Here is an 8,332-nt window from a genome sequence, read left to right as displayed (position 1 = left end):
AATAAATCGACATGTGTCGAATTTTGATTTGACAATAAAATTTGCAATTGAATTTACAATTAGAATAAATTGAAACAGATTTAAAATTGAAAAAGTCTCGCTATTATCTATAAAATTTTGACGTCATCCTATAATAAAACGATCTATAATCAAAAGATCCAAAAGATAATTTAATTTCGTTGATTACTCAACAATAGAATGTTATTATGGCGGGAAAAAAATCTATCACAATAAAAACAAAATAAAGCTTTTCTGATTAAAAAAACACATCGATCACAATAAAAAAAGAAACTTCTATTAATTAATTAAATAATTAGTAGCTGTTTTAATGAGGAAAAAAACTCTACCAAAGCTTTTTTTAAAAACAAAGCTAGTTTAGCAAAAGAAAATCGTAGGGGAAACTTTTGTTCTTATGGATGTGAATTTAGTATGGTGGATATAGCTAAATATATACTTGTAAAGCAAAGATAAAAGAGAATAGAAATTTCATATGATTAGGAATAAGTAAGTGGTAGAAATTTATAAAACCATTATAGGAAAAAAAAATATTGACTTAAAATCATAACTTAATTTCTAATTAAACTCAAAAACTTGATTCCTAATAAAATCGCCATGTCGGATGTTGATTTGACAATAAATTTACAATTGAATTGCAATTGGAATAAATTAAAAAAATTCTCATAAGATAAGATATATAAGATAAGTGTGACAAATATCTACGATTTCAAAATATAGGGGCCAATCACTTGAAATTTCAATATATGAGGACCAACCAAAATTTATCTAATACTTACCTGATTTAAAAAAAATAAAAAAAAATCCCAAAAAGTTAATTTAAAGAATTATATTTCTTTTAGAAAATTATATGTAGAGTTGTGACATCGGCTCATGACATTGATAAAATTATGATGCGGTTATTGATAAAACTGTGAAAGGTTTCAGCTGATTTTGCGATTTTTAGTGCTTATAAAATGAAAATGTACCTTTCGACGGCTTCGGTTTACGTGTTTTATTTTTAATAAATACTTATAAAGTTGTGATTGGTGAACGCTGATGAGTTAATTTTGAACCATTTTATCAAAGAGGATTTTATCTCTATCTAGATCCAAAATTGTGCTTACGTTTCATAAGTTGTGTATATGCAAATTGTTTGTTGGTTATCTTTGAATTTCTTATGTCTTACATATTGTTGCTCATGTTTTGTTTTACTTGATTTTATTAGGCGATCTAATCGATTCAGTATGTTGGGTTGGAAGGTGTTTTTCGATGGGTGTGGCCTTACGTTATTCTCATTCCGATTTGGTTTCTTAGCAAGAAAGTTAGATCTAGTTTGAAGAACTTCATTGACAGCAAAAATACAAAGCTAGAATATATCACGCATATCTTTTCGGGCTGGATAACATGTCTGAAAATCGCATCCAGTTTTCTATGTGTAGCTGACTTTGACGAAAACTACAACAAACAAGAGAAAGATGCTCAATACATCGATTCGATGGATTGGTTCATTTTGCTCATCTTTGCGGTAGTTTGTGGACAACTTTTATCCTCGTACTTTATGTACATTCTTGAGGATGTGAAAGACGAATGGATTACTAGCATAATATTTGGGGTTTCAGCGGCAACAATTTCCTTAAAATTAGCTAATTATAATATGGGAGATTGGAGGTGTAGCCGCAACAGTGCCCCCTACAAAATCCTTCCGATCATTCCGAACATCTAAGAAGCTCTATCAGAACCGCATTTGCACAAGCATTGTTCGTAGAACTTCCAATGCTGCTTCTGATTTACTTCTTCAGACATGATAAATTTACAGATGAAGCAATGCATAGGAGCTGGATTATTGTAGGACTCCATGTATATTGCATTATAGTGTATTGGATGCCAGTTGAGTTATTATTCCTCCTGTAGACTTCGAACTGCTAATGCTCTATAAATATAAATATATCTATACATATATACAAGAAGCACTATCATAACAACATATGCACAAGGATTATTCACATATATACAAGAAGCACTTTCATAACAACATATGCACAAGGATTATTCATAGAACTGCTAATGCCCCTATTGTATTACTTCTTGAGACATGATAAATTTACAAAAGAGGCAATACATGGGAGTTGGATAATTGTCGGACTTCATGTATATAGCATGACAATCTACTGGATGCCTCTAGAGTTGCTAATTCCTCCTCCAAACTTCAATCTTTTCCAATTATCGATTCTATGGAAAAAAAAGAGAGTAGAGATGATGAGGGAAGAACACATTTCCCTATCGGGAGGTATATTGCGACAAGGAGGCGGAGAGTTCGAGCTGGCATATTAACTTTGGTGAGTAGTATGTCAATATTTTTCTTTTTGTTTTTTTTCCTCATATTAATGTTTCTTGAACTCTTGCTAGTTTGTATACTAATTGTTAATTGGATTACTTGCATCCTCTTGGAAGAACCCTTCCTGAGCGGTTGGCATCTCTTGAATCGGAGAAGAAAGAACCGGGAAAGGCGAACATTCGATGGGTAGAGGACAATGCTAATTTGAAAACCTTTTTCATGAGCGGTTGACATATCTTGAATTGGAGAAGAAAGAACTAAAAAAGGTGACGGTCTACTGTTTACCTCTAGGGTTGTTAATTCCTCCTCGAAGATTTTAACATGATTGATGTCACAATTTTGTACACACGGTGCAACATGTTATTGGCCTGTAGTCTGTTAGCCCCTGTGGATCCGAGGACTTTGGTATAATTGTAAGCACCGACGCCCCAAACTATTTAGCCATTTTTCCAGTCTCGAAAAAATGTTGAACACCTGCTATAACATCCCTCCCCACAATCTCCCAATTTTTTTTGAAGAACTAGGCATTGAAGCCATCAAGGCCAAGGGCCTTATCGCTACCTATACAATCCAGAGCTTTCTTGATCTCATCTTTAGTCACTGTCCGGCAAAGCTCCACTGCTTCCTCTTCTAAAATCATCGGCCCTGAAGCGACCATTAATGTGTCTGAAGATATACGCCGATGTGGATTCGTCCCCAATAGTACTCTATAAAATTCTATCATATGCTTACTAATAACCTCTTGAGATGTCGACACTGAACCATCCTCCAACTTCAAAGCAGTAATAGCACTTCGGACCTGTCTAGTTTTTACTGAATTATGGAAGAAAGCTGAGTAAGCATCCCTTCTTTCATCCAATACACACCAGACTTTTGTCTATAAAACTCTTTTTCCAGAGCCAAAAGTCTTCTATACGCAGCCACCATCGCTTGCTCCTCATCCAATAAATTGGCGTTAAGGGGGTCAATCTAAATTTGACTTTGGACCTGCTATAAGTGAAACCTGGCATGTTCCACCCGTTGGGAAATCCGTGAAAACTCCCTTCTATTAAGCCCTTGCAAAGCAATACGAGTACTCCTCAATTTACCCCATAGTGCATATAAAGGTAAACTTTGTACATGTAACGTCCAAGCACCCAACAGTAACTCTGGAAACTCCGGATGAGATGACCACATATGAAAGTACCTAAAAGCCTTCCTCTTCCCTCACTGAAATTCTTTCAAGTGAACCACTAACGGACTATGATCCGATATTCCTCTATTCAACACCTCATAATAAATCCCTGGAAAAAAAGACATTGCTTCCAAATTCATGAAACACCTATCCAGTTTCCTCCATGTATGCATTTCTACCTCCTAGTTATTTGACAAGGTGTATTTGTGACCCACTAAAGACAATTCCAGCAATTTAGACCCCCAAACACAAGCCTGAAAAGCCTCAGCTGCATTCATATCCAACGGTAATCCTCCAACACGTTCATAATAATCCCGCAATAGTATATTAAAGGCCCCACATATGATCTACGGCCCTGAAATAGAACTGCTAAACCGTACTAAATCCTCCCACATTGACACTCTATCACTCGGATCATTTAAAGCATATACAACTGTCCAGTAAAAAAATCCATCCTTCAACAACACTCGTGAAATACACACTCTCCTTATCACACACAGCCCCGTCATCTTCACATAAAGCTTCCCATGTCGACGGACTAACGATAGATCCCTTTCCACCTTTGCATAACTCAATACTCTTCCTCACAATGCCCTTATTCTTACCCCACAACACTGGCTGCCACTCTGATCCAGAACCTAATATAGTCTTAGAAAAGATACTTGGTGGAGTATTCAGACTCTTTTCACTCACGGGATCTGAAGATGACTCACTAAGAGATGGGAAAGCCTCTACCCTCTACTGGGACGAGGGCAAGATCTCTACTTCCTTCATCATATCTTCTTTCTTCTGCCACACCTTCTGATTAACAGAACACTCATTAACCAGATGTCCCATTTTCTTATATTTAGTACACTTCAAAGGAATCCATTCATACTTCACAAAATTGAATGTACTCCTGATCAAACTCATCCAACAATATAACAGACTCCGGAAAAGGCCCTTGTATATCCATCTCAATAGACAGATGAGCATACCGCAATCTAGATTGATCTTTTGTACACTGATCAATCATTATTGGCTTCCCTAAACAACTATCAATCTTGTTAAACATTGGCTCAGTCTAGAAAGCTAACGACAGATGTGGTAACTGAACCCAAATATGGAAGTTTCGTAACTATTTCCTGATCATACTCCATAGACTCAGACCATTCTTAACTAACACAGGATGCCGATTAAAGGACAATGGCCCAAACATAAGCGCATTAATCTTCCCCTCCTCAGAGTCAAAATTAATCAAAAACAACTTCGCACGAATCATATGCACATGATCCATACCATATTGCATCCAACGATTCCTCAGAAAGCTACGAAATCGCATGAATCTAGGTTTATCGCCATGAACTGATCCCAACAGAGCATATTTCCACTTCTCAGCAGCCTCCGCTACATCTTCTTTCCCAAATTCCACCACCTTCTCCCCACCTTCCACTGCCGGCGGGATAAACCTCAATAGACGATCCACTGTCTTAGTGCGATTAACCCCAAAAAACTCATGCCAAGGACGCCCCTTCTATGTACTATCAGGTGGCTCCTTCGAATTCGAAACCCTTCCTACAAATCTGGTACCAATCCCTGAGAAATCTGCTCACCTCATGAAGTAGACGGCCCCGTCGACCTAATTACTCCCGTCATCGCTACTCCTCCATACGGAAATCGGCACAAGCAAGGCTCATACGCCCAAAGAGAAACGAAGAGAGTTTTTTTTTGCTTGTCTATTTTCTAATTTTTATTATTTTAGGAAATAAAATAAAATCCGGTCAATACATTTTAATAAATATTTTTTTATTTTTTAAAAAACTTTTAAGTGATCAATGGAAAATCCGATTCCCTCACATTTCCTCTTAACATTCTTGGAAAAACAGTTTCGTAAGATCCCCTGGCCGATTTTCCACGAATGACTGAAATTTGCAGCTGCTTCACGAATTTCCTGGTAGGAAAACCACAAGTTTATGTGGATCATATGAAGAAACTCAACGTGCTTCTAATCCTGCACAGAAATTGCCCGGCCAGGATATTCATAGGTTCAAAACATCAATAAAGAATTTGTGTCTAGCTAAAGTATCTTACTTGAGAATGCATCGAAATCGAAAAGGCAAACGCATTCTTGTTGGATTGAGTCTCAAATGCCGGCATTTCTCCCTCTTGTGATGTTAGGCTGCAAGGAGAGGCTTTTGAAATTACCTGCATCACGAAAACGCAAAAGAATTAATCCTGAAGTCAATTATTTAGTAGTAGAATGTATTTGAGTTTGCCTGTTTATTTCTCCAACTTACCAGGCTTAGGAATGTAAATTACATCTCCAGGAAATACAAGAGGGCGTTAAACTCTTTTTTTTTTAGTGTATCTACTTTTTCTACCTTGTAAGTCACGAAATTCAAGTCTTAAAAGTGTGTGTATATATATATATATATACTATCTCATTTTATGATAATTGATGTTTTGAATTTTAATGAAATGTGTAATTATTAAATATAATAGAGATGTTTTTTATAATGAAAATATTTCTTAAACTATATATGATGTTTTGTTCGTTTTGTGAAAGTTTGAAAACTTTTTTTCATAAAAATACCCTTAATACATTTGACTAATTACATATGTCATTAAAATTTAAAACAACATGTATTGTGAAATGGAGGGAGTATATATATATTTTTAATTTCAAAAACTTCAGATGCATTACTGTATTTGTTTATTGGTTGCCCAATTAGGAAATTTTATATAGTAATGGACAAACGAGAAAAAAACAGTTCGGTATCGAACTCGAGCAAGAATTTGAAGCTCGTTTAGTAAACGAGTCGAGATTCGTTTATTTCTATAATTTAGCGAACAGATCAAAGCCGAACAAAACAGTTCGCGAGCTCGAGGATATTTTGATAATTTAATGTTAATACTTATAAAATAATGTTTTAAGTTAAATTACTTAATTATTATACTCATAATATTTAATGTTAACTTTTTTAATTATAATACTAATAATCATAAAAGTTAAATATTAGTTATTAATAAATTAATATTTACTTATTATTTTAATTATTTAATAAATATTTTATTTTATTTTATATATTTTAAAAATTAAACGAAAAATTCGTGAAAGCTCACGAACAAATTGGAGTTTAACTTTTTGGAGCTCGTTTATAAACGAGCATAATTTGATTCGATTCGTCTATAAACAAATACTCATTAAACGAAAAAAACATATCCGAACTGTTACTTTTTTTATATGTTCGATCCTTGTTTCATTAGGAATTTTCTTGGAAAGTCGTTTCATTAGGAATTCAAGAAATTAAATACGTGATAAATTAAAAAAAAAATGTTGATTTACGGATGCATACAAATAACCTCAAACCCAATTCAAAAAATATTTATACTAAAAATAAAATTTCACTTTACTTTTTTACATTTTGTAGATGATAAGAAAACAAGGTAACACGGCGCGTGGATCAAACACAAGCAACTCGCCATTATTCCCACTCACCGAGTCGAACCCAACCCGCCCGTCACTTTTCAATTCATCAAATCCAACCCGTGTCTTAACTTGACCCGCAACGACCCGGCATACCAGCATAGCCCTCCTACCTTTTCCGTCACCAGCGGAAGCGTTGTCGTGTGCTCCACGGCTCTCGGCGAACGTACATATCACTGCTCCCTTCCACAACCAGTATACGCCCACGCGCCCCCGTCGTAAAATCCACGAGAGGCGGGTCCCAAGCATTGGAACCTCATGACCTCGTTGCCATCAGCAGCACACCGTGAATTCTCTTCTTCGTCGCCACAATTCGCAGACTTAGCACGCAATTTGACAATCTCCCTATACTCTTCGAACCGGGTCCAAATTTTCGACCCGTTTTGGATCTTGAATATCATTTCGAGCTGACCCGGAAACTTTATCGGGCTCCAACTTGATTGGAATATAATCTCCACCACGTTTCTTGACGGGTGGCCTTCTGGAAGTTCCGTCAAGGCAGGATAAAACTCGTCAGGATTCCGGGCAGGAGCAGAGCGCATCCGGATCGTTGGGATATTCGGTCTCGGGTCGGGTCTTGGAGGCTTCTGTAGTGATTGTTTAGTGTTTCCGGGTCTTCTTGTCCTTGTTTCAATGACATCATCAATGCTCTGAGAGCTTTTTCTACAACTTGCACTAGGAAGCGTTATAGATTTTTTCGGAGTCGGGTCATAAACATCTTCAAAAGCTCTCGACTTGCATTGCATCGACTTGACCCACCCGCTTGGCATTTTCTGATCTTCTCAAACCACTTCCAGCATTACGAAAGCTTGAAAACCCAGTTTTCAGTTGAGAACTTGTTTTATCTCTCTGAAAGAAATGAAACAGAAGACAATAGACACGACGATGGGGATTAAATGTGTTTTTCCGTTTCGTAATGTTTTTTTAAAATGACTATTATACCCTCGTTCGGTCATAGTAGTTGAATTCAATAAACACGTGGACTGGTGATAAAAACAAAACTCATTTAAGTCTACAAATAGGTGGAGTTTTGCAGCTTTTGCTTGGAAATGGTGATAAGAAGGATCCTATTCTGAATCTTATTTTTCAAATTGAATTTTTTGTTTTTTGTTTTGGTAATTTCTTCTTAATTTTTGGAAGGTTATAATTAGTCTACAATTAAAGAGTTTTCTTTTACAGTTTCAAATGCACTAATTAATTTATTAATATTAATATTAAAATTTTAAATTACTTTTCTTATAATTTATGGCCTTATTTATGGGCACGTTTCTAAATTGCGAAAGTGGAAAATTAAATGAATGATCTAGCTGGCTTGTTAGTAACTAGAAAGTTTTTTTAAGTACTCATCAATCATTGTCGA

The 8,332-nt window shown here is 35.7% G+C and overlaps 1 pseudogene; it reads right to left on the bottom strand.

The window, feature by feature from the left end:
- Positions 1–6,903: 6,903 nt before the first annotated feature.
- LOC139883268 (uncharacterized) lies at positions 6,904–7,742 on the bottom strand (annotated as a pseudogene).
- Between the last annotated feature and the right edge of the window lie 590 nt (positions 7,743–8,332).

Source organism: Rutidosis leptorrhynchoides, unplaced genomic scaffold, assembly GCF_046630445.1.
Source record: "Rutidosis leptorrhynchoides isolate AG116_Rl617_1_P2 unplaced genomic scaffold, CSIRO_AGI_Rlap_v1 contig377, whole genome shotgun sequence".
NCBI classification, from domain to species: domain Eukaryota; kingdom Viridiplantae; phylum Streptophyta; class Magnoliopsida; order Asterales; family Asteraceae; genus Rutidosis; species Rutidosis leptorrhynchoides.
This window is presented reverse-complemented; position numbering and strand designations above follow the sequence as displayed.